A 13,505-nucleotide genomic window follows, 5' to 3' on the forward strand; every position below is an offset into this window, starting at 1 on the left:
AGGTTCTGGGGTACAGAGTTACGAGCCTCTACACGGCGACTCAGCTGATCCCATAGGTTTTCAATGGGCTTCAGGTCTGGAGAAAGTGCAGGTCACTCCATTTGAGGTCCCCCAGTGTCCAGCAGCCGTTCGCTAATGATGCGACCTCCATGAGCTGGCGCACTGTCATCCATAAAGATGAAATTAGGCCTGTGTTGTTCATGCAGAGGCACAATGACTGGATTAATGATGTTATTCAGGTAGTATGGGCTTGTACCTGTACTATTCACAAAGTGTAGGGCAGTTCTGTATTGACTAGACAAACCTGCCCACCCTGTAACACCACCACCACCAAAGGCTCGTCTGGTGACAACAGTGGCTGATGCATAGCGCTCTCCTTGACATCTCCAACATCGTTGACGGCCGGCATTTCTGCTCAGCGTGAATTGACTTTCATCAGTGAACAGCACTGAGGCCTGTCACGATCTTGCCCGATTCCCCAGGTCGCAGTACCTGATCAGATCGGGTTCAGGAACCAGCGGTCAATCGGGACAAGTACTGACACTACACACACTATCGACTTTGATCACCCTGCATCCTACAATCTACCATATTGCACGGGAGATCAAATTGTTGCCGGTTCCTTCTAACAACTACTAAACTTCTGAGATTCGCATTTTAAAGCAAACAGGTAGCTGAAAATTAGGAACTCGAATTGCCTTAAAAAATATTGCCCGTTCTAGGTTAAATAATTGGTTTTAATAAAAATTGAAAGATGTAAAAAACAGAAGCATACAAATATACACAGAACAGTTATTAAAATGAAAGGATGAAAGAAAACTGACGCCTACACAGAGACTTGCAGCTATCAGGTCCTGAGGAAAGACACGGATCCTCATTCAATCAGATTGGCCTCAAAATGGGGAACACGGTACAATCTGCTCTGTCCAATTTATAAGAATTGGTCCAGGCAGTCTGTAAACCCGCCTTTAGGGCGTGACATATGGGTTGTCTCCGACTTTTATGACCGGTCAGTCACGCTGAAATCTGGTCTAAAATGGAGTTCTGCCCATAACTCTACACAGGAGAATGCCTGCCCGATATTTGTGGGCTCATTTTTCAGCCCTCAGTATTGGGGTCACCAAACGCCATGTGACCCCAATCAGAAGAACAGATTTTTCTAAGCCAGGATTTAACATAACTGGGTGGTTTTTGGTATGTGTGGCACCGTCACCTCCTGACCGTTAAAATGGCGTACCTCGATAGTCTCTATTGAGCTGTATTTTAGAGTTATGACCGGAGTAAGATTTTTGGATTTTCCCAATGACAGCGAGGTGTGGAGAGCAGTTTGCCCCCACCTTCCGGAAGCGTGCCCCTATCATAAAGTAATAAACCCCTTTGAAGCTGTCCACTATACAGGCATGTTTATATAAAGTGTCGTGGAGGCCAGTGATCGTTGTCACCTCTAGGTCAGGGACTAAGAAGTTTATGGCGGTGGTCTGGTTTTGGATATGGGGGAAGAGGGAGAGAAGGGAGTTATTTGTTTGAATAAGGGGGAGCTCCGAGTCCCCAGAACAAAGGCCAAGCACTCATGCTCAGTGTGCCACAAGGCCCACTGGTCCAGCATAGATGCTCCTTGGCCCATGCAAGACGATGACACCTTTGCCTGGTGGTGTGGCCAAGATCCCGCCGGCGCACTATGATGACCATTGTGGGCAGCAGCATCGTTCCATGCAGTGCGCATGTGGCGGCGGGATCTCGACCAGTACACTGAATGACGGAAGAGGCTTACAGTGCGAGCCAAGCAACAGGCTGGGGAGGGGTTATGTGAGAAGAATGCAGAGCGGCCTGGGCACATGCAAGTCCTCTTTTACATATGAATAAAACTCAGTTTTTGCCCCTGGTGAACATCCAAACAAAAGTACAAAGGTACCGTTTGACTGATCTATAGTTATTCTACAGTGCTATGTAAGTGGTCTATAAGGGCAAATTGTGGTGACAGACTCCCTTTAAAAAAGAAAAGTATTAGGAGAACTCAGTGGCCGCTCTTCATATTTGTTCTATAGAAGCATCAGTTCTTTCTGTCCAGAATATGGAAACTGCCCTTGTAGAATGGGCCCCAAAACTCAAAGAGCAAGGTCTATCTGCAGAAGAACAGGCTAGGCATATGGCACTAACAATCCACACTTACTAGAAAGCTTATGTCCCTTAGGCTAGTTTCACACTAGCGTTTTGTCAGATCTGGCAGGCTGTTCTGGTATTGCCGGAAGCTACAAGGATGCCATCCGGCCCCCTTACACTATAATGGGGACCAGTGGAGATCCGCCTGCAACCCAGCAAATATGCCAAGAATCGGCTGGACAAATACTGCTGAATTTTTTTAGTGCAAATCTGTAATCTTTCCATCAGAGGGGGGGCTAGCTCTAGGCGGTAACCATACCTCACAATGCTTTTTATCTAAGAGCAGGCCCAGTTTAACTGTCCCAGTCCCAAGAAATATCTCGCTCTTCCTACAACCATTGTCTTTCCAATTCTTGCTCCTCCTAAACCCTCTATAGTCCTCCTTCCTATTTCTACGAAAAAGGCGTTCTCGGTTTAGAAAAAATAAGGACTGGAAAGGACTTCTTATCAGAAGCTTGCTCTAACAGGTCATCTAACACCGGACCAAAGAGGTATTCTCCATGACAAGGCATACAACATAAATTAGCTCTGGACCCGGGATCGGCCGACCATGCCTTCAACAACAATGCTCTTCTGGCGGAGCTAGAAAGCGTCACTGACCGGGCATTAAAGGGGTTATGCAGAAGCTAATGATGACCTATCCTCAGGATAGGTCATGATTATCACATCGCTTACCAAGCACAACACCGTACCTCGTATAGCGGCTGTGCTTGGTATTGCAGCTCAGCCTCGTTGACTTGAATGGGGCTGAGCTGCAACTAGGCCATATGACTGATGTACGGTGACGTCATATGGCTTAGGAAAAGGCCACAGCGCTCATGGAGCACCCAAGCCTCTCCTAACAGGTGCCAGACCCCCGCCAATCTGACATTGATGACCTATCCAGAGGATAGGTCATCAATATTAAATTACCAAATAACCCCTTTAAGTCATGCGCTTGACCAAAAGGTTGGTCCTCTTATTCACCAATGAGCACACCCCTGCTGGAGTTCACATGCAACCAGAGATTGGAAGTCACACAGAGCACATCACTTCAGTGGAACCTCTTCTTCCAGTAAGATGCCCCACTTCTGTCAAGCAGACCCCCACTTTCAGGTCCCATCACAGGGGGTGGTTCCCTTTTTAAAGCTCTCCATAGGTGTTCCTTTTTCCTGTCCTGGGGCTGGTCCCTCATGGTGCCGTTAAGGGTGTAAAGGAATACAGTTGCATGCATAAGATCTTATTCTCATACTTGCAAACATGAGTTTATAAGCTATCAAAGGGGTTGACCCACCTTGTCCGCGCCCATCGTCCTGGAGCCCATCACCGCCTACCAGTTAATTTATTCACTGCACTTGCCCTGACGTCATTCCTTCCAAGTGCCGTAATCTCACGCAGTGTACACAGTAGTCTGCGCCCGTGCGGACTACTGGCACAGGCTTCGTCGATCCAACTGTGCATGCGCCGGCTCCCTGCGCACGTCGCTGGCACCGGAAAAGACCTTAGAATTCGGAACAGGGAGCCGGCAGATGCGCAGCTGGATCGACGAAGCCTGTGCCAGTAGTCCGCACGGGCGCAGACTACTGTGTACACTGCGCCTGCGCGAGATTACGGCGCTTGGAAGGAATGACATCAGGGCAAGTGCAGTGAATAAATTAACTGGTAGGCGGTGGTGGGCTCCAACGGATCGTGGGACAACCCCTTGGGCTCCTTATCAAGGTCATTTACATAGTAGGGATCGACAGATATTGATTTTTTAGGGCCGATACCGATAATTTGTGAACTTTCAGGCCGATAGCCGATAATTTATACCGATATTCTGTGAAATTTCATTTTTTTAAAAATAAAATTCCTACACAAATCTGCTGAAAATTTATATTTTTATTGTAATGTGTATTTATATATTTTTTTAAATCTTTCTTTTTTATTTATACTTAAAGAGGACCTTTCACTAGAATAAAACATCTAAACTAAGTATACAGACATGTAGAGCGGCGCCCAGGGATCTCCCTGCACTTACTGTTATACCTGGTGTCGCTCCGTTCGCCCGGTATCTTCATAGTTAGGCTCCACCCAGGGGAACCTCCAGGCGTCTCATTCTCCCAGGCTGTAGCGCTGGCCAATCGCAGCGCTCAGCTCATAGCCTGAGAGAAAAAATTACCACTGAGGAAGGGGAGAGCCTTCCCCGAAACGCGTTTGGTTTCAAGAGATCCAAATAGGAGATCATAATATGACCCGTCTGTGAGAAGAAATATTTCTATAACAGTGCACTGTAAGCTCGATATTGGCCGCTACAACGAATGTTTGAGCCCAAAAAATCGACGAATACAATCCTGTGTGCCGATACGTCATTTCCGGAGCGACAAACCTATCTCCGAATCCACGTGGGACGCTGATTGTGAAACAGCCGGGACGCCGGCATTCAGCGAACCCCGAACAATTTGACTGACTGACCGGCACCAAGGAAAGGTAAGCCCACATAGTGGGTGATCACTAGGCATATTCAAACCGCCAACTGCCAAGTAAAACTTGCATAAGAAAGAAACAGTCACGTTTGAAGTCAACTATAGTTGAAACATTGACTTTATTCTAGCGAACATCATTCCGCATTGTCTTCCTTTATCAAGGATAAGAACAAGGAGGACTCTCTTTTTTTTCTTCCCCCCTTTTTTTCCCATCTACAGGAATCCATTTGTGAACATTTATATGTGTTTTTTCCTGCAGCGACCATGAGAACAACATAAGGATCAATATACAATACAGGGTGTCAAAATATATGATTTATGATATCATGTTATGATCAGCACAATACTGTGTGAAACCTTCTTAATAGTCATTCAGTGTTAGGATATATTTAATTGCTTATAAATATTTTTATCCTTTTACTCTTTTTATGTACTTGTTAATAAACTTTGTGATCTCCACTGAACCATATGGTCCCATGTGTTGAGAGTGCCAGTCTTTCAATACTAAATAGGAGCTCACACTGTCCCTGCTGCTCTGTGCTTTGTGCACACAGCAGCATGGAGCTTACCATGGCAGCCAGGGCTTCAATAGCGTTCTGGCTGCCATGGTAACTGATCGGAGCCCCAGGCTTACACTGCTGGGGCTCCGATCGAAGGAGGAGGGGACCCTGTGGCCACTGCCACCAATGATTAAAACTAGGGGGGGGGGGGGGGCGCACTGCTCCAACAATATTGTTTTTTTTTAATCAGATCTTTTTTATTGAACATTTACAATGTAAATACACTGTTGTATATATCACAATCAATAGAATCTATAGAGCACCTTGGACATTCAGCCTTGGGTCTAAACCCTATGCGAAACAAAACAAAAAGGGTCTTGTAGACCCTGTGGACAATGAACAGCTGCAAGAGTTTACGCCCTTCACTCAAGGAAGAGAGAGGTATCGCCTCCAGTATGTCAGACCATTGGTCATCTTTTAGCTTGCTAACATCTTTCTCCCATTTACCCCTAGCCGCAAGCGGATGTAACAGTAAAAACTTGTCAAGCAACAGCTTGTATATACAGGAGATCATACCTCTCTTCGCCCCCCTGGACAGAATCTGGTGCAATGCGGCATCTCTCCCTGCCACCACAGTCGGACCCCTAAATGTGGAGTTGTATGCGTGTCTCACCTGAAGGTACTTATAGAAGAGGGTTCTAGGCAATCCATATACCTCCTGCAGTCTGGAGAAGGACATGAAGTTTTTATCTTCCAGAAGGTGGCCCAACCTCAGAATACCCTTCCTTTTCCATGCCCCAAAATCAGACAAAGAGAGGAACTCCGTCAGCACGGGATTGTCCCACAATGGAGTGTATTCCGTATTGCCGACAACCCCTCTCAGGTGTCTAACCCCGTTCCACACGGACTGCATCAAGTATCCCAAATCTCCCATCGGACCACTCTTCCCGGCACCTCTAGTCTCCAGGATCAACATTAGGTCACTAGATGACAAGCAATGAGTAAACAGCTGGCACGTCACCTCACTCGACTCTAGTTCTATCCACCCTTTAAAATGTTGGCATTGTGCAGCCAGGAAGTACACCCAGGGGTTTGGCACTGCAAGGCCCCCTTCCGTTTTAGGATATTGCAACGTTTCAAGTTTAATTCTCGGTTGCCCCTTTCGCCATATGAGCTCCCTAAAAGTAGCATTAATTTGATCAAATTTGGACTTCGACAGCCAGACCGGGGAATTATGTAAAATATAGAGCAGCTGGGGCATCAACACCATTTTAATAAGATTCGCTCTTCCCGCCACCGACAGGTACAGTTTACACCATGCCTTAACTTTATTTCGAAATTTAATAACCAGCGGGTCAAAGTTAAGGCGCTCAAAGTCCCGGATTCTAGGGGATACATGAATACCTAAATACTTAAAGGTCGCTACGCATGGAATATTTCTTTCTCGCACTGTCTGCGACTGTACTTGCCCGTCAAGCAGCATAATTGCCGATTTACCCCAGTTAATAGTCAGACCCAACAAGGCACCGAAGCGGTCAATGATTTTCATAGCCGCTTCCAGAGATGGACCAGTGTCCCCTAGGAAAAGCAAAGTATCGTCCGCATACATCGCCACTTTATTGTTAACTGTTCCATACTGGAACCCCCGAATGTCCAATGACCTACGAATCGCTGCAGCTAACGGCTCAATCGCAACTGCAAACAGAGGCGACAGCGGGCACCCCTGTCTAGTGCCCCGGCCCAAACAGAACTTGGGGGACACCCCACCATTCGCCCTGACACATGCTTTGGGATTAGAGTATAACACTCGAACCCAGGATATGTACTCATCTCCAAATCCCATATGTGCCATAACTCTCCACAGGAATCGCCACTCAATGCTGTCGAAGGCCTTGGCCGCGTCTAAAGAAAGGATAGCTCTATCTCCAACATTTTCAGCTGGAAGTTGAATACTGGCAAACACTCTTCTTATATTAATTGACGTAGATTTCTGAGGCATGAAGCCAGTCTGGTCAGAGTGTATGATAGACAAAATCACTTTAGACAGACGCGTGGCCAATACCTTCGCAAGCAACTTAACATCAGTGGAGAGCAAAGAGATCGGTCTATATGAGTCAGGGAGAGAGTGATCCTTGTCCGGCTTAGGAATGACGACTATTAGCGCCTCCTGCATAGACGGGGGCAACACCCCCCCTCTCTGGAATAATTAAATACCTTCAAAAGTTCCGGGAGCAATACTTCCGCAAAGGTCTTATATACTTCCGCCGGGAGCCCATCTAAACCTGGCGCCTTGTCGTTAGCCATAGCAGCTAGCGCCGCCCTCATCTCTTCTAACTCAATCGGCTCCTCTAACCGCATACTATCTTCCCTAGACAGCTTAGGGAGATGTAATGTATTCAAAAAGGCGTCAATCTCCTCATCCGAACATGTCACCTTAGAAGTATACAGAGACGAATAAAAATTGTTCAGTATATTTAAAATGTTATCAGTATCGCGCCTCAAGACGCCACCAGCATCTAACAGGCCAGAAATACATTGTGACCCTTGCTGAGCTTTCGCAATAACCGAGAGCATATAGCCTACACTCTCCCCTTCAGTAAAAAACTGCTGCTTGTAAAACAGTCGTTTCCTCTCTGCTACTTCCAAGAGGTGGCACCTCAGCTCCTCCTGCCTAGTCTTTAAGGCATTACTTGTTAGGTTAGATGGATTCAACACAAAGGCTTCCTCCGCTAGCTTCATATTATCATGTTTCTGCAGATCAAGCTCTCTGGACTTAGATTTAATCCGACTGACTGTTTTGATAAGGGAGCCCCTGAGGAAGGCCTTCATCGCCTCCCAAACAACTATCGGAGACACAGTCCCCTCATTTATATGAAAATATTCCCTAAGGGATTAAAGCGAATCGGACGGGTCACCCATCAGTGTTAGCCAGAAAGCGCTTAAACGCCAGTATCTAACCCCCGGCCTGGCTGTCTCAGAAATGTCAAGGGCGATACTAAATATGGAGTGGTCCGACAAGGTCCTGGCAAGATACTCTGAGTTCTGTACAAGTGGAAACATATGAGCATTCACCAAACCCAGATCTATGCGCGACAGGGAGCCATAAGTCGAGGAGCAACACGAGTACTTCCTGTCTAGGGGGTGGGTCTCTCTCCATACGTCTGTCAGACCTACCTCCTTCAGTATTCTCGCAAATGGGGTTTTACCCGTAGTACTACCGCTAGATGTGATCTGGCATCTATCAAGCGAGCTGTCAAGTACATTATTAAAATCTCCCACTATTAGCATTGGAAGTTCAGAAAATACTGCCATAAACTCTATAAGCTTCCTTAAAGGCACCGAGGAAAATGGCGGGGGTATATAGATTGTCGCCAACACCATTCTCAACCCTTGGACCACGCAATGTATTCCTATATACCTTTCCTCTTCATCCACACATACCCTAAGGCATTCAAATATAATATTCTTATGGACCAGGATACTAATACCCCTGGAATATGAGGAGAAGACGGAATGCACCGAATAACTCAACCACGGCTTTTGCAGAACATGTATAGATTGTTTGGTCATATGCGTTTCTTGCAAGCATATTATTGCTGGCTGATATCTAGATAGGTAACGGAACAGACCTTGTCTTTTCGTAGCATCCGCCATTCCCCTCACATTCCAACTAAGTATTCTTGTAACAGGTCCCATAAGAATGCGTACATAAAGAAAAGTACAATTGGGCTCCACACATCTCCACCTCCCAGCAGCTGCAAGGAAAAGCAATGTTAATCACCAGAGTACAGTCTCCCATCCCTTCTCCATTTCCTCCATCCAGGTGTAGAAGGACTGTACGTTTCAACATCTTAGAATTGCTATCAATAGCACATTTGACAGTATTAACCCCCACTGACCCCTTCCCCCCACCCAACTATCCCAACCCACACAATAAACATAGGTAGCATAACTAGATTTGTTAGTGAACCTGGGGCCAACATTGTGAACCTGGCCCAACAGCGCCTGAAGCAGCACAGCATCCAACAAGATACCATAGGCAGGCACATTGAGAAAGTGGGGAGCAACCGAGGGCGTATGCTCTACCCACAAAGTGTCTCCAGCAACCGGCTAAAGACAAAAGTGAAATGTCCACAACGGTGGGTGGACAGTCCAGGGGACATCAAAACTCCATTCAGGAACAGAAATGTCCATCAGTCTCAGGTGTCAGTTGATGGGATCCTGGGCGACGGGCGACGTTTATTTTGATCCAGCCACTTGACCGCAGCATCCGAATCCTCAAAGAACACAGCAGTTCCAAACGCCACCACCCTGAGCCTGGCCGGGAACATCATGGAATACTGGACTTGCAAGTCTCTCAGCCTCTGTTTAATCTCCACGAATCGAGCCCTCTTCTTTTGTACATCCGACGAATAATCTGGGAACAGAGACACCTGAACCCCATTGATTTTCAAATCAGGGTGAGACCTCGCAGCCCTCAGTATAGTGTCCCTGTCGCGATAATGCAGGATTTTAGCAAGTATTGGGCGTGGCGGACGCCCTGGTGGCAAGGGCCTAGTGGGGACCCGATGTGCTCGTTCAACCGCATAAAGTGCAGAGAGTCCTCTATCACGGAACTTTTCCGCAAGCCATTTTTCAATAAATTCAGTAGCCTCTGGGCCTTCAGACTTCTCAGTTATTTCCACCAGCCTTATATTATTGTGGCGAGAGCGGTTTTCAAGGTCGTCAGTTTTTGCATAAAGCGCCGCTATGTCCTTTGACGCAGCCCGGCTCTCTCTCTGTAGGGTAGCAGCCCCATCTTCCAGATCCGAGACCCTCCTCTCTACTTCTAAGGTGCGTTCTGCCACCTTATGCAGGTCATGACGGATAATGGATATATCAGCTTTTAGGCTTCAAATATTAATATTCATAGACTGGAGGGTGACATTACAATTAGCAATAGCTGCCATCACATCTTTCAAAGTAGGCTCAGGGGTAGTGATCACTGGCAGACCCTTTTCAGTGCTGCACAGGCTAGTACTCGCCCCCCCCTCTTGCTGGCCGAGGGGTTGCTGATCATCAGCACAGGGGCCATCTTGCTCCCCTAAGCCCTCCTCCACTGGTGCCAGGGCGTCATCTCCTTCTCCCCAAACATGGCTGGGGGACTGATGGGGCTTGTGAGCGAAGCGCTCCAGCCGCGCTGCAGCTCACTGACTCACCGCCGCCCGCAGGTCAGGCCAGTCCTCCTCCTCAGCGCCATCTTGAAAGCGGCTCTCTTTCTCCTGGCGGCTCGGCGTTTTGCCCCTTTTCGCAGGCATGATGTTGGATTTCTGCACCGGGCCGCTGCCCGAGTATGTCCACCGCTCCTCCAGTTAATCGCAGCACAAATCTCCACCGCTGTGAGTATAAAAGATAGGATTTTTGCTGGTGTGACGTGCGTCCTACTCCATGCGCCGCTAGGCTCCGCCCCCGCCACCAATGTTTTTAATACTGGGGTGGGGGGCGCACTGCGCCACCAATGTTTTTAATACGGGGGTGGGGGGCGCACTGCACCACCAATGATTAATACTGGGGGCCTTGGGGGGGGGGGGGGGCACACTGCGCCACCAATGAACATAAATCTCTGATTTATTCATATACAGGAGGCGGGAGCTGGCTGCAGAATCACATAGCCGGCTCCCGACCTCTATGAGCGGTAGCTGCGATCCGCGGCACCTGAGGGGTTAACTACCGCGGATCGCAGCTACCGCTCACAGAGGTCGGGAGCGGCTATGTGATTCTGCAGCCAGCTCCCGCCTCCTGTTCAATTTGAATGAATGAGTAAGTTAACATCATTGGTGGCGCAGCGGCCACAGCCCCTCCCCTTCTCTTGTCCTCCCTCCTCTCATTTGCGGCAGCAGCAGCATCACAGGGGGAGGGAGACACTGCTTCCTTCTCCCCTGTGCTGCTGAGGGAACACGGAGAGCGCTGAGAGCAGCGCGTTCTGTGTTCCCAATACGTTATCGGAATATCAGCAAAATAGATGCCGATACCTGTCAAAATCCTGAATATCGGCCGATAATATCGGTAAAACCGATAATCGGTCGATCCCTATTACATAGCAATAAAATTGCTTTTTTGACGAATAAAAGACACACAGAGCAGTAAGAGTGGGATCATTTAATACAAAACAAGGAGACTGATGGGCACATATGAATATCTCGGTAGGGTAAATCCTGGTGACAGAATCCCTTTAAGTCATAGGGACATCATGGAAGAAGTAGGGGGATAGGTTAAGTACCAGACCCCATTTATAGGCCAAATAAGTGCCTCTGCAAAGAGCTGCTTCTGAGCGACCATGAATGACATCAGTTTAATTCAGGGATGCCCAACCTGTGGTCCTCCAGCCATTGCAAAATTACAACTCCCAGCATGCTTGGACAGCCTACGGCTATAAGGGCATGCTGGGAGTTGTAGTTTTGCAATAACTGGCGGGCTGCAGGATGAGCATCGCTGGTTTAATTAAAGGTACTGTATGAGATTTATGGGCTGTGTGGGGTATTGCTCACTTGGATGAGGTTGGACTGCAATGGCAAACAGAAGCCATGGACAGGGACATTTCATACAACCCTTTCTCCTCAACATAATGGCATGAGAAAGCTTTGCATGTTGTCATATTCAAGTCTAAGGTGTCCAGCTTCAGAAATTCCTGTGGTGCCATACTACTGAGCGACAGGCACTCCATGCGCCACCATACGCTACCGCATCATGCCCAAGAAGCATCCGGTGGAACATGGGATTAAAAGGTTTTCTGATACTTGGAAACTGATAGGCTATCAATATCAGATTGGTGGGGGTGTGACACCCTGCATCCCCACCGATCAGCTGGAAACTATACAGTAGATGGAGCAATAAGCAGAAGGCCAAGTCCACTGTGTAGTGACTGTGCCAGGGTACCGCACGGAACCTGCCATCCACTGTATAGTTTCCGGCGTAGAGGGCTGCACAAAACAGCAGCTCAGTGGGGGTGCCAGGTGTTGAACCCCCACCAATCTGATATAGATGACCTACCTGGGAGGACAGGTCCTCATTGCCTAAGAACCAGAAAACCCCTTTAAATCTGAGACATACGTAGGTACACTTTAGATTTTTATGGGGGCTGTATTATGGCTGTGTACTAGAGATTCATAAAAAAAAACATGCATAAGGCAGAAAACTAAGAATGATCTGCCGCTGAATAGTACTACAATATATGTAAAATGCTTACACATAATCAACCACAAAAGAAAAAAATACTGACAGTCAATAAATAAGTGCATAAGTAACAAAGTGTTCGCTAATAATTTATAAAGAACCTGACAGCTAGCTGTCAATGTGGTCATACATTTCCAGGAGGAATAACACAGGAATGGCACAATGCAGATTTCCAAGTAAAGAAGCTCCAGAACTATTATTTCATGGAGCTCTTCAACACCTCATGTCATGCACTTAAGGGTCCGCAAATGTTCTGCGGATCCACAAAACACGGACACTGGCAATGTGCATTCCGCAATTTGCCGCACATCGCCGGCACTATAATAGAAAATGCCTAATCTTGTCCGCAATTGCGGACAAGAATAGGACATGTTCTATTTTTGGGCGGAAACGGAAGCACGGATCTGCAAATGCGGACATTCCAACCCCATTGAAAATTAATGGGTCTGCACCCGTTCCGCAAAATAGCGGAACGGATGCAGACCCATTTTGTAGACGTGTAAATGGACCCTAAAGGAGTTTTCCTGGAGTGGATTACTGACGACTTATCCTCAGGAGCAATTTATGTCACGTTCATCGGTCACATGGCTTAGTTGCAGCTCAGCCCCATTCAAGTGAACGGGCCTGGGTTGCCATACCAAGCGCATCCACTATACCAGTGTTTCCCAACCAGTGTGCCTCCAGCTGTTGCAAAACTACAACTCCCAGCATGCCCGGACAGCCTTTGGCTGTGCGGGTATGCTGGGAGTTGTAGTTTTGCAACAGCTGGAGGCACACTGGTTGGGAAACACTGAACTATACAATGTGCGGCGCTGTGCTTGGTATGCTGTGAGAAGGCTGCAGCGCTCACTGGAGAGCTGTAGCCTCTTAAAGGGGTTATCCAGACTATATAAATGTCCCCCATATGCCAGGCCCCTCACAATGAATATACTTACCTGGCTCCCCAGATTCGTGCACGGGGGGGGGGGGGGGTTTAGCCAATGGCAGGCGGGGACGAGCCTCAACAGCTGATTAGCGATTGTGCCTGGTGTAGGAGCCCCACCAATCTGACACTGATGACCTATCCTGAAGATACATCATCAATATTGTACTCCTGAAACCCCTTTAAAGGGGTTGTCCCATCTCAGGCAATGGGGGCATATTGCTAGGATATGCCCCCATTGTCTGATAGGTGCGGGTCCCACCGCTG

At 47.7% G+C, this 13,505-nt stretch overlaps 2 long non-coding RNA genes across 2 annotated transcripts; one reads left to right on the forward strand and one right to left on the reverse strand.

Moving 5' to 3' along the window:
- The first annotated feature begins 3,037 nt into the window (after window positions 1–3,037).
- On the forward strand, window positions 3,038–12,963 carry LOC121009362. Its single transcript, XR_005780747.1, has 3 exons — window positions 3,038–3,053; window positions 11,895–12,556; window positions 12,833–12,963. It is a non-coding gene; the product is annotated as an uncharacterized LOC121009362 (long non-coding RNA).
- LOC121009360 lies at window positions 11,224–12,950 on the reverse strand. Its single transcript, XR_005780746.1, has 2 exons — window positions 12,826–12,950; window positions 11,224–12,549 (listed from the first exon to the last, which is right to left on the reverse strand). It is a non-coding gene; the product is annotated as an uncharacterized LOC121009360 (long non-coding RNA).
- Window positions 12,964–13,505: the final 542 nt, after the last annotated feature.

This window comes from Bufo bufo, chromosome 8, assembly GCF_905171765.1.
Source record: "Bufo bufo chromosome 8, aBufBuf1.1, whole genome shotgun sequence".
In the NCBI taxonomy this organism is placed as follows: Eukaryota; Metazoa; Chordata; class Amphibia; order Anura; family Bufonidae; genus Bufo; species Bufo bufo.